General features: G+C 42.8%; 1 pseudogene; it reads right to left on the bottom strand.

Annotated features, from left to right (window-relative positions):
- Window positions 1-11188: 11188 nt before the first annotated feature.
- The window catches only part of LOC112075181 (heme oxygenase-like), a 6752-nt pseudogene continuing 5782 nt past the window's right edge, over window positions 11189-12158 (bottom strand).

Raw genomic sequence — 12158 nt, 5'->3', positions numbered from 1 at the left:
AAAAAAGAGAGAGATGAAAGAAATAGAATGGATAATGAATTGAAACCCATTCTGATGTAACTATCTGATCGTGACATTACTGTGGTGACGTCAAAACCAGGAACCGTATTTGAAATGTACCCTCATCAACCAACTCCTCTTAAGGAGAAAGTGGGGAAAATATGACTGCATTCATTTATTCCAGACCTATGCCCTTTTAGGTGAAGCGTGAGCCAACTCCTGTGAAGTACAATCATTTCCTGATACTCGTGTCATTGTTTTAGTGCTCCCTTGAAGCCGGAGATGAGAGTGGTGTTCTCTAAAAGAAGAATATGATTAAGTAGAATGTTTCCCTGGCTGCTGTTTCTGGGGTTTGTAATGTTGTGTAATGAGGGCTCAGCTTTTAGGAAAAAACTACAATAAAAAGTGGATTCCACATCTGAACTTCTTCATATAGGCTTTCTTATTACCATTTTCTAATTTTGTCTGTGTTTTGTCATAGTTTTAATTGTTTTTTACAATTTGTAATAAAGAATTGCAAGTGCACCTCGTTTGGCATAACACGGTTAGCTAGATTGAGGTGTCCTTATGATTCCAGTGGTATATCCCACCCACAGGATGCTTTCACCATCATAGTCCACCTCTATCATCACTACAGTGAGGTCATGAAGAAAGAGACCCTATTTACATGTTTTTTTTGCCTGCTAAGAATGAAGAGAGATGACTCAATGATGACAGCAGGAGGTCCTTCCGTCCCCTGTAGACAAAGGAACACCTCACTGATAACACAGGAGGTCTTCTGTCCCCTGTCGACAAGGACCACTCAATGAAACACAGAGGTCTTCTGTTTCCGCTGTGACCAAAGGACACCTCAATGATGACACAGAGTTCTTCTGTCCCCTGTAACAAGGACCCACCTCAATGATGACACAGACGGTCTTCTGTCCCCTGGTAGACCAATGGACCACCTCAATGATGAGCACAGAGGTCTCTGTCCCTGTAGACAAGGACCACTCAAATGAATGACACGGAGGTCTTCTGGTCCCCTGTAGACCAGAACAACCTCATGATGACACAGAGGTCTTCTGTCCCTGTCGACAAGGAACACCTCAATGATGACACAGAGGTCTTTCCGTCCCCTGTAGACAAGGAACACCTATGATGACACGGAGTCTTCCGTCCCCTGTAGACAAGGACACCTCAATGATGACACAGAGGTCTTCTGTCCTGTAGACAAGGACCACCTCAATGATGAACAGAGGTCTTCTGTCCGATGTAGATCAAGGAGCCCACCTCAAATGATGACACAGAGTCTTCCGTCCCCTGTAGACAAAGGACCACGCTCATGAGACACAGAGGTCTTCCGTCCCCTGTAGCAAGGCACCACCTCAAATGATAACACAGAGGTCTTCTGTCCGCTGTTATGACAAGGACTCATCCTGCATATCGATGACAACAGATGGTCTTTCTGTCCCCTGTAGACAAGGACCACCTCAATGATGGACCAGAGGTTTCTGTCCTGCCGTTAGACAAGGGCACCTCAATGATACAATGATGTCTCCTGTCCCCTGTAGATCAAGGAACACCTCAATGATGAATCCAGAGGTCTTCTGTCGTGTAGACAGGCCACCTCATGATGACACAGAGGTCTTCTGTCCCCTGTAGTAAGACCACCCTCATTGATGACACAGAGGTCTTTTCTGTCCCTGTAGACAAGGACCACCTCAATGATGACACAGAGGTCTTCTGTCCCCTGTAGACAAGGACACCTCAATGATACATCAGAGGTTCTTCTGTCCTGTAGACAAGGAACGCACTCAAGGGATACTACACAGGTCTTCTGTCCGCTGTAGACAAGGACCACCTCATGCTGACACGAGGTCTTCTGTCCCTGTCGAAAGGACACTCTCAATGATAAACACAGAGGTCTTCTGTCCGGTGTAGATTCAAGGACGCACCTCATGATGACACAGAGGTCTTCTGTTCGCCCTGTAGACAAGGACCGACCGTCAATGATGACACAGAGGTCTTCTGTCCCTGTAGACAACGGACCACTCCAAATGATGACACAGAGGTCTTTTCTGTCCCGCTTGTAGACAAGGACCACCTTCAATGATAACACAGAGGTCTTCTGTCCGCCTGTAGACAAGGAACACTCTCAATGAATGACACAGAGGTCTTCTTTCTGTCCGCTGTATGACAAGGACCAACCTCCAATGATGACCCAGAGGATCCTTCCGTCCCTGTAGACAAGGACCACCTCAATGATGACATCAGAGGTCTTTCCGTCCCCTGTCGCCAAGGACACTCTCAATGATGAACAGGGTCTTCTGTCCCCTGTAAGAACAAGGACCACCTCCATGATGACTACGGAGGGCTTCCGTCCCCTGTAGACAGGACCCACCTCAATGATAACACAGAGGTCTTCGTCCGCTGTAGTAAAGGAACCACCTCAATGATGACAACGGAGGTCTTGCGGTCCCCTGTAGAACATGTTAGCAAACTTAACAGGTAAATATTTGTATGAACATAACGATTCAACAACTGAGAAAATAAACTGAACAAGTTCCATCAGACATGTTGACTAACAAAATGGAATAAGTGTCCCTGAACAAAGGGGGGTCAACAGTAACAGGTCACTATCTGGTGTGGCCCACCAGGCTGCATTAAGTATGCAGTGCATCTCCTCATGGACTGCACCAGATTTGCCAGTTCTTGTTGTGAGAAGTTACCCACTCTCCCCACAAGGCCATCTGCAAGTTCCCGGACATTTCCTGTGGGGATTGGCCTAGCCCTCACCCTCCGATCCAAACAGGGTCCCAGACATGCTCAATGGGAATTGAGAATCCGGGCTCTTCGCTGGCCCATGGCAGAACACTGCACATTCCTGTCCTTGGCAGGAAATATGCACACGAACCGAGCCCAGTATGGCTGGTGGCATTGTCATGCTGGAGGGTCATGTCAGGAGGAGCCTGCGGAGAGGTACGCACCATGAGGGAGGAGGATGTCTTCCCTGTAAGCACAGCGTGTACTCTGATTCTGTGTAGGTGTTGTTACACTGGTCTGGCCAACTTGCGAGGACCTATCATCTGTCCGTCTGCTCCCTGTAGCGTTTGTCTTAAGCGTCTCACAGTACGGACATGCAATTTATTGCCCTGGCCCACATCTGGCAGTTTTTCATGGCCTCCTTGCAGCATGCCTAAGGCACGTTCAACGCATTAGAGTGGCAGGGACTCCTGTGGCATCTTTCTTTTGGTGTTTCAGAGTCAGTAAGTAAAAAAAGGCCCTCTTTACTGTCCTAAGGTTTCATAACTGTGACCTTAATTGGCCTACACATTTGTAAGCTGTTTTTTTTTTGTTAAATCTATTTTTATTCTAATTCAGTTGCCTAATAGGTTGAACACGCCTTATTTTATTATTTGTCAGTTGCCTAATAGGTTGATATCTGGCCTATTTTAATTATTTCAGTTGCCTAATAGGTTGACAATGCCTTATTTTATTTATTTCAGGTTGGCTAATAGGTTGAATACTGCCTATTTTTAATTATTTCAGTTGCCAATAGGTTGACCACCTGGCTATTGTTATTATTTCAGTTGCCTAAATAGGTTGAATCTGCTATTTCCATTACATGTATTCTGCTTAACAGCAGGCTTACTTTTATTCCTAAAGGCCTCATAATTCTAGATACACAACATATTAGAATCATTAAATTATGTGAATTGTCCTCGATATTTTGTTTTTCTTTCATTATTCTAGATAATTTCAGATCATTAAATACGTGAATAGTCTTATATTTTGTCACAAAGAAAAGGAGGACAAAGGCAGCTCTTCATGATAATTAATTAAATGCCTTTATTTAGTATGGCATGTTCAATAGAAAAAGTTTTTTTTAAACCGACGCGTTTTCCTGCATGGCCTTCGTCAGGGAGTAACAAAAAAAATTAAAAAAGGAATCCATGTCCTCTTTTTAACAAGTTTTCCAATTAGCCTAATTGAAAAGGGAGTGGTTACAAAATTGATTGGACACACCTAGTAAGCAATACTATATCACATTAAAAGGTGAAATACTGTAGTCGTTATTCATAAACATACAACTCCAAGCTAAGAAGTATCAGGACATTAGAAAGGTAGTTCTAACCTTAAATATGACTGGGAGAAGTGTAAGAATAAGACAGGCAATATAACCTCTACAAATACTCAATCCTGCCACTTCCACTCTGCCAATTCGTAATCTCCAGTAAATTTTGCCGCTCTGACTCTGGTTCCTGTCTCCTGTTCCACATTTCCTACCTGTTCTGGATTCAACTCATCATCACTCCCTTGGATTCCCCTCCGGACTGTTTGCCCTGTCACCAGGCTCACTCCAACCTCAGCCTCCACATCGGGTTTCCTACAACTCATCCAAGCTTCCCTGGATCTGCACTTCCTCTCCCCTGTGTTACAATAAATATCTTGGTTCATCTCTCACCTGTTTCCTGGTCTGAGTCTGCTCTTGGGTTCCCCTGTGCTGCTGCGCTTAACATTTGACAATGCCCTCTAGCAATGTATAAGGCTCTCTATGGGTTTACTGCGGCCCACATGGCACATTCAATTGTATGATGACTAAACGTTGCTTGACATTGAGCGCCATCAAGTGACGTCACTGTGTAAACACCTTAATATTCATTTATGAAGACAAATCGCTTCATAACTATATCTGGCGTTGTGGCATAACATCTCTCTGTTTTTTTATTATTATTTCCGTGATACATTTCTAGGTTCTCTTCACTTTAGAATAGGTTGTAGTGAACATGCATTCCAGTGCATCCACACATACTGGCTTCTGTCATGCCTTGATGAGCAGGTAGGAACATTTCCTAGAATTAAAAAAAAAAAAAACGTTTAATTATGTAGACCTACATAGGAAGTGATAAATAATAGGTAAAACGTGGCCCGTCATATCCCTTATAAGTTTGTATGAGTTCAAATGAATGGCCAGTTAGCTCCTGCTAACTGGTTCCAGAGCTAATGTGGCCTGTCTTATAGAGAAAGCTCATCAGAGAGTTCCTGACTCTTCAGGGGCAGGCTGCACTGTCAACCTACATCACTGTCAATCACACGAGGGGATGGATCCTCTTCAATGTTGAGAAAGCCTTCTCGAAAAAAGGAGAGAGAGACCTCAAGGTCCACAGGCAGTCAACCTGTCCAAACACTTTCCTGTTTAGCTAATAATGAAGCTAAATACAATAGTACATGCCAAAACACGATAAGTCTCTTTGCTGAATATATGACACAAAGTGCTGATATTGCATTCTGTGTTTCATTTGTAGATTTCAGGAAGAGAGAGGGGGAGAACCCCTACCTCATTTGAGCTGGTAAGAAATATACTCACTTTATAACTTTATATGGCGGACTAGCCTAGTGTTAGAGCGTACTAGTACACATTTGCGAGATCGAATCGAGCTGAAGGTAAATCTCGGCCTGAAGTTAACCCTGTCTAGCCTCTTGAATAGTTGTCTTAATGACTGCCAGTATAGTAAAAAAAAAAAACAGCAGTGTGAGTCAATAGTGATCAAATGACGTTGTCAAGTGTGTCAGGTGTTCAAATGAGTTTAAATGCTTTCATTCGTATTAACATTTGCCACTGCTAATATGCAACTCAGTATTCCACTAAATTCAAACTCACAGACAGACATTGAAGGTGAGGAGTCGGCACAGGCTCATTAACATTAAGCAGGACATTTGGAGAGAGCTCAATGTGGAGCGATGCCCGTTCTCCGGTCTACTGGAAGGGAACCGGCTTCTCTTATCCCTGTTTGTGACTATTTTCAGTGTAATACTGTAGTAATAGAGGCATGCTGTGTGTTTCATAAGGAATACATGCTATGCATTCGAAAGTATTCATACCCTTGACTTATTCACATTTTTGTTGTGTTAAAGCCCGAAATTCTAAATGGATTAAATTGTTGTTTTTTCCACACCATCTACACACAATACTCCATAATGACGAAGTCAAAACAGGATTGTAGACATTTTTTGCAAATGATTGAAAATTGAATATATAAATATCTTATTATAGACTGCTGTTTAACCTCTAGCAAAAGTCATAAGAGGAGCATTTAGAGATCACATGGAAAAGAGAGAATACATGTTAAGTTCATTGTGGAGCAGCAGCAGCTCTTCATTGACCAACGCAGAGAACACATGCCAAACCTGAGATCAGGTCAGAGGAGATGCTCCAGGTGGAGATTCCACAGGAAGTCAGGGAGGTCGTGGGAGAGCCTGGTGGACATGCGGGCAGAAAGAGACAGCACAAGGGACATCGTCCAAAGAGCCCTCAGTGAAATCGGGACCAACGGTGACGAGCTGCCTCCAAGACCTTCCCGAAGCAGGTCGTGGTGCTCAGTTAAACCATCAGGACATTATCTCCCAGGTCATTTTTCAAGTGAATTACAAACCCTTTCGGAACTGACTTTCTCTGAAGGTCACCCCTCTTTTGAAGGATGCAGAAGCTCTCCTATGGTCCTTGTTATGGGTCCAGGTCACGGGGGCAGCTGGTCAACACTCTTCAGCAGTCCACAGATCACTTGGAGGTGGTGAAGAGGGTTAAACCAAGGCCTTATACCTTTCAATAAATGATGTTATGATAAATGGTAAGGTCTCCTCAGGAGACCTCTCTGTGTTGTTAACACCTGCTTTGAGTGTTGTGACCTTCAGACACTATCAGAAGGGTCTACGTTCAGACTCCTCCTGTCTGGATCCCACCTGTGCTTATCTGGTTTTCTGAGAACACAAGGCTGCCACAGACCTGATGAAACCAGCCCCCTGTTAGAAGATGCTTACACTCGTTCACCTTGTTATGACTCTATACTTGTGATGAAGGTCAAGTTTCGGTCCAACCCACAAGATGGTTACTGCTGTCAGGGGAGGTTCGATTTATTAATGATTTATTAAAATGTTGCTGCCAGGGAAACTCACGCAAGGAGGACTGGGAGAGGATATATGAGTTACAGGATGTCTTAGACATTTTGCAGAACTTGGGGKGAAACTATCATATACTGTTATATTGTACTCCGTACCAACTTCTGCCTACAAATTGTATTACTAAAGGAGTATTTTAAACAGAGTCTGTGTTTCCTTTCCATTACTAATGTATGTTTGATAATTATATAGACCTGATCATTTGTTGAAGAAATTGACCAACAGTGGCCACGGACATCATGGAGAACCTGGAGGAGATACTAGGCCCCAGAACGGTGCTGGCGAGAGCACTTGGACTGGGATCAAAGATCTTCAACCTCTATGAGGTTTGCCTTGTATCTCTGTGGATAGCTAAGAGTGTACCTGATCGGTTTGCTGCTAACAAGGAGGGACTTATTACCCAGAGTATGATGGAGAAGCATGCTCTAAGTTCTGGAGCCCATCCTACAACAGAACTATCTACAGCTGGTATATGAGGCTGAGGCTAGAGAAGCACCTCTTTCTGATGCCACCAGCACCACATTCCAGACCATCAAAGAAGATGATGACCAACCTTCTCAGTCTTCAAGGACTGCGCTGGACAGGAAGTGGGGCATGACAAACCAAAGAAGATGACCAGCCTTCTCAGTCTTCGAGGACTGCGCTGGACAGGAAGTGGAGCATGACAAACCAAAGAAGATGACCAGACTACATAGGAAGTGATAAATAATAGGTAAAACGTGGCCCGTCATATCCCTTATAAGTTTGTATGAGTTCAAATGAATGGCCAGTTAGCCTCTGCTAACTGGTTCCAGAGCTAATGATGGCCTGTCTTATAGAGAAAGCTCATCAGAGAGTTCCTGACTCTTCAGGGGCAGGCTGCACTGTCAACCTACATCACTGTCAATCACACGAGGGGATGGATCTCTTCAATGTTGAGAAAGCCTTCCTGAAAAAGGGAGAGAGACCTCAAGGTCCACAGGCAGTCAACCTGTCCAACACTTTCCTGTTTAGCTAATAATGAAGCTAATACAATAGAATAAATAATGGCCAAAACACGATAAGTCTCTTTGCTGATATATTGACACAAAGTGACTGATATGCATTCTGTGTTTCATTTGTAGATTTCAGGAAGAGAGAGGGGAGAAACCCCTACCTCATTGAGCTGGTAAGAAATTACTTCACTTTAACTTAATGCTAGCGTAGCTAGTGTAGACGTGATAGTACGAAGTGCAGATCGAATCAGCCTGACAGTAATCTGTCGTCTGCCTGAAAGCATAACCATGTTAGCGTCTTGAAATAAGAATTGTCTAATGATGCTAGTAAAATGTAAAAAAAAGAAAAAACGGTGTGAAGATCATAGCCTGATCAAAGACTTGTCAGTGTCAGGTGTTCAAATGAGTTGTAAATGCTTTCATTCGTATTAACATTTGCCACTGCTAATATGCAACTCAGTATTCCACTTCAAACTCACAGACAGACATTGAAGGTGAGGAGTCGGCACAGGCTCATTAACATTAAGCAGGACATTTGGAGAGAGCTCAATGTGGAGCGTGCCCGTCTCTCCGGTCTACTGGAATGGGAACGGCTTCTCTTATCCCTGTTTGTGACTATTTTCAGTGTAATACTGTAGTAATAGAGGCATGCTGTGTGTTTCATAAGGAATACATGCTATGCATTCAGAAAGTATTCATACCCCTTGACTTATTTCACATTGTTGTTGTGTTAAAGCCCGAAATTCTAAATGTTAAATTTGTTGTTTTTTCCACCATCTACACACAATATCTCATAATGACGAAGTCAACAGGATTGTAGACATTTTTTGCAAATTGATTGAAAATTGAATATATAAAATATCTTATTATAGACTGCTGTTTATAACCTCTAGCAAAAGTCATAAGAGGAGCATTTAGAGATCACATGGAAAAGAGAGAAATACATGTTAAGTTCATTGTGGAGCAGCAGCAGCTCTTCATTGACAACGCAGAGAAACATGCCAAACCTGAGATCAGGTCAGAGGAGATGCTCCAGGTGGAGATTCCCAGGAAGTCAGGGAGGTCGTGGAGAGCCTGGTGGACATGGCGGCAGAAAGAGACAGCACAAGGGACATCGTCCAAAGAGCCCTCACTGAAATCGGGACCACGGTGACGAGCTGCCTCCAAGACCTTCCCGAAGCAGGTCGTGGTGCTCAGTTAAACCATCAGGACTTTATCTCCCAGGTCATTTTTCAAGTGAATTACAAACCCTTTCGGAACTGACTTTCTCTGAAGGTCACCCCTCTTTTGAAGGATGCAGAAGCTCTCCTATGGTCCTTGTTATGGGAGCCAGGTCACGGGGGGCAGCTGGTCAACACTCTTCAGCAGTCCACAGATCATGGAGGTGGTGAAGAGGGTTAAACCAAGGCCTTATACTTTCAATAAATGATGTTATGATAAATGGTAAGGTCTCCTCAGGAGACCTCTCTGTGTTGTTAACACCTGCTTTGAGTGTTGTGACCTTCAGACACTATCAGAAGGCGTCTACGTAAGACTCCTCCTGTCTGGATCCCACCGTGCTTATCTGGTTTTCTGAGAACACAAGGCTGCCACAGACCTGATGAAACCAGCCCCTGTTAGAAGATGCTTACATTCGTTCACCTTGTTATGACTCTATACTTGTGATGAAAGGTCAAGTTTCGGTCCAACCCACAAGATGGTTACTGCTGTCAGGGGAGGTTCGATTTATTAAAATGTTGCTGCCAGGGAACTCAGAAGGAGGAGACTGGGAGAGGATATTGAGTTACAGGATGTCTTAGACATTTTGCAGAACTTGGGGGAAACTATCATATACTGTTTATATTGTACTCCGTACAACTTCTGCCTACAAATTGTATTACTAAAGGAGTATTTTAACAGGAGTCTGTGTTTCCTTTCCATTACTAATGTATGTTTGATAATTATATAGACCTGATCATTTGTTGAAAAATTGACCACACGTGGCCACGGACATCATGGAGAACCTGGAGGAGATACTAGCCCCAGAACGGTGCTGGCGAGAGCACTTGGACTGGGATCAAAGATCTTCAACCTCTATGAGGTTTCCTTGTACTTGTGGATAGCTAAGAGTGTACCTGATCGGTTGCTTGCTAAACAGGAGGGACTTATTACCCAGAGTATGATGGAGAACATGCTCTAAGTTCTGGAGCCCATCCTAACAGACAGCTATCTACAGCTGGTATATGAGGCTGAGGCTAGAGAAGCACCTCTTTCTGATGCCTACCAGCACCACATTCCAGACATCAAAGAAGATGATGACCAACCTTCTCAGTCTTCAAGTGTGCGCTGGACGGAAGTGGGGCATGACAAACCAAAGAAGATGACAGCCTTCTCAGTCTTCGAGGACTGCGCTGGACAGGAAGTGGAGCATGACAAACCAAAGAAGATGACCAGCCTTCTAGTCTTCGAGGACTGCGCTGGACAGGAAGTGGAGCATGAAAACCAAAGAAGATGACCAGCTTCTCAGTCTTCGAGGACAGGAAGTGGAGCATGACAAACCAAAGAAAGATGCCAGTCTTCTCAGTCTCTGAGGACTGCGCTGGACAGGAAGTGGAGCATGACAAACCAAAGAAGATGAGGAGGAGGATTCGCAACATCTTCAGAAGGAAATGTAATGAAGGGGCTTCTAAGCCCTAAAGCCTATTACCACCACAAGACTCGTATATTAGAAGAGAATTCTAACAGCCTGACATTGTTATTTCATTTGTCTGTTATTATTGGGGAAATAGGGGCCATTTGGGCCTTGGCATTTCTGATTAGAAACCCACAAGACTCCTACTAGAACGGAACTTTAACAGCCTGATATTTATATTTTTTGTTCCTATTTTATTGTTGTTTTTCTTCATTTAAAAGTATATTAATGTAACTTTTTTTATGCACACTGATTGAGATAAAACGACATGTTCAATCTATATTTTACTCTGTGGTTGGATGTTGACAGAGAAAGGATTTTAAATCATGTAGACGATGAAAAATGATCTGTGCATTTTATACCCATATGATGTATACTCTTTTTATTAAAAAATGTAAAATATATCATATATACAAATATTTTTGTTGAACAAATTTCACAAACAGTATAACTGACTTTACAAAATGGATTTTCGACACGTAGAAATATTACAGTAGTAACTGGTAAATCTTGAGATTGTAAATGAAAAAATAGATTTCATGTTGCTCTCATTTTCACAGTGACATTGATAAAAGATACAGACATTTCACAAAATGTTCAGGAGTACTAGTCTATTAGTAGTGTACTAGTGATTTTATACTGGTACATTGAGTCAGTACTGCCAGTCAGAACACATGGACATGTATCAATATATACACATCCTAACTCAAGTTTAATGTGGCTACATACAACACAGGAACTATAAGAATTTATATTACTAAGTTATTACTTACTTATGTACAATATTTCGTTTTTTACCACATTTTAAAACTATTTAGGATCAACAACATTATAAAATATGGGGTCCTTCATCATCTTAAAGGTCTTTAAAGTACAAAAATACTCCAACATCATCTAGGTCTAGGGTAATCTTTGTTATGGACGGATACTACTTTCCTGAAAACACTTCTTTACAACTTTAGAAAGCATAGATTCCCATGCAACCGTTGCCAGGGCTACACAGATCCCCAGCACCATTCTGAAGAGGGGTGATGCGTCGACCAGACTGGTCTGGATTGAAGGGATCTAGCCGTCAGTTTCTCTCCTGAGAAAGAGGAAAGGAGGCATTATTAGTATTATCTAACACAAACTGCATATGTATTAAATATCACATCATCATATTCAACCGGTGTGTGTGTGTGCGTGCGTTCGCACGCATGTGTGTGTGTGTGTGTGTGTCTATGCCTGTGTCTGTATGTGTGAGTGTGTTGTAACTTACCATCAGCCAGTTTGGAGTGTGTCGACGTGTGTCTTGTGCATCTATTTCTGTGTTGTCTATATGCTGAGCTCACTTTCCCTCTCTGTCACAGACACATCTTCTGAAGATCGTCAAAGACTGCATCACAGACAGAGCGGACAACATCAGTCAAAAGTCAGTCATCTTATGTAACAAGAGCCAAGAAGCTCATTAAAAAAACTAAACAGCACTCACTTATAGCTTATAGTTGAACACCACCCTAATATCTAACCTTATATCACCCTAAACCATGGCTGTCCGTTTCCCTATTTCCTATCATCCCCCATCTCCCAACCAC

This window comes from Salvelinus sp. IW2-2015, unplaced genomic scaffold (genome assembly GCF_002910315.2).
Source record: "Salvelinus sp. IW2-2015 unplaced genomic scaffold, ASM291031v2 Un_scaffold3019, whole genome shotgun sequence".
NCBI lineage: Eukaryota > Metazoa > Chordata > Actinopteri > Salmoniformes > Salmonidae > Salvelinus > Salvelinus sp. IW2-2015.
This window is presented reverse-complemented; position numbering and strand designations above follow the sequence as displayed.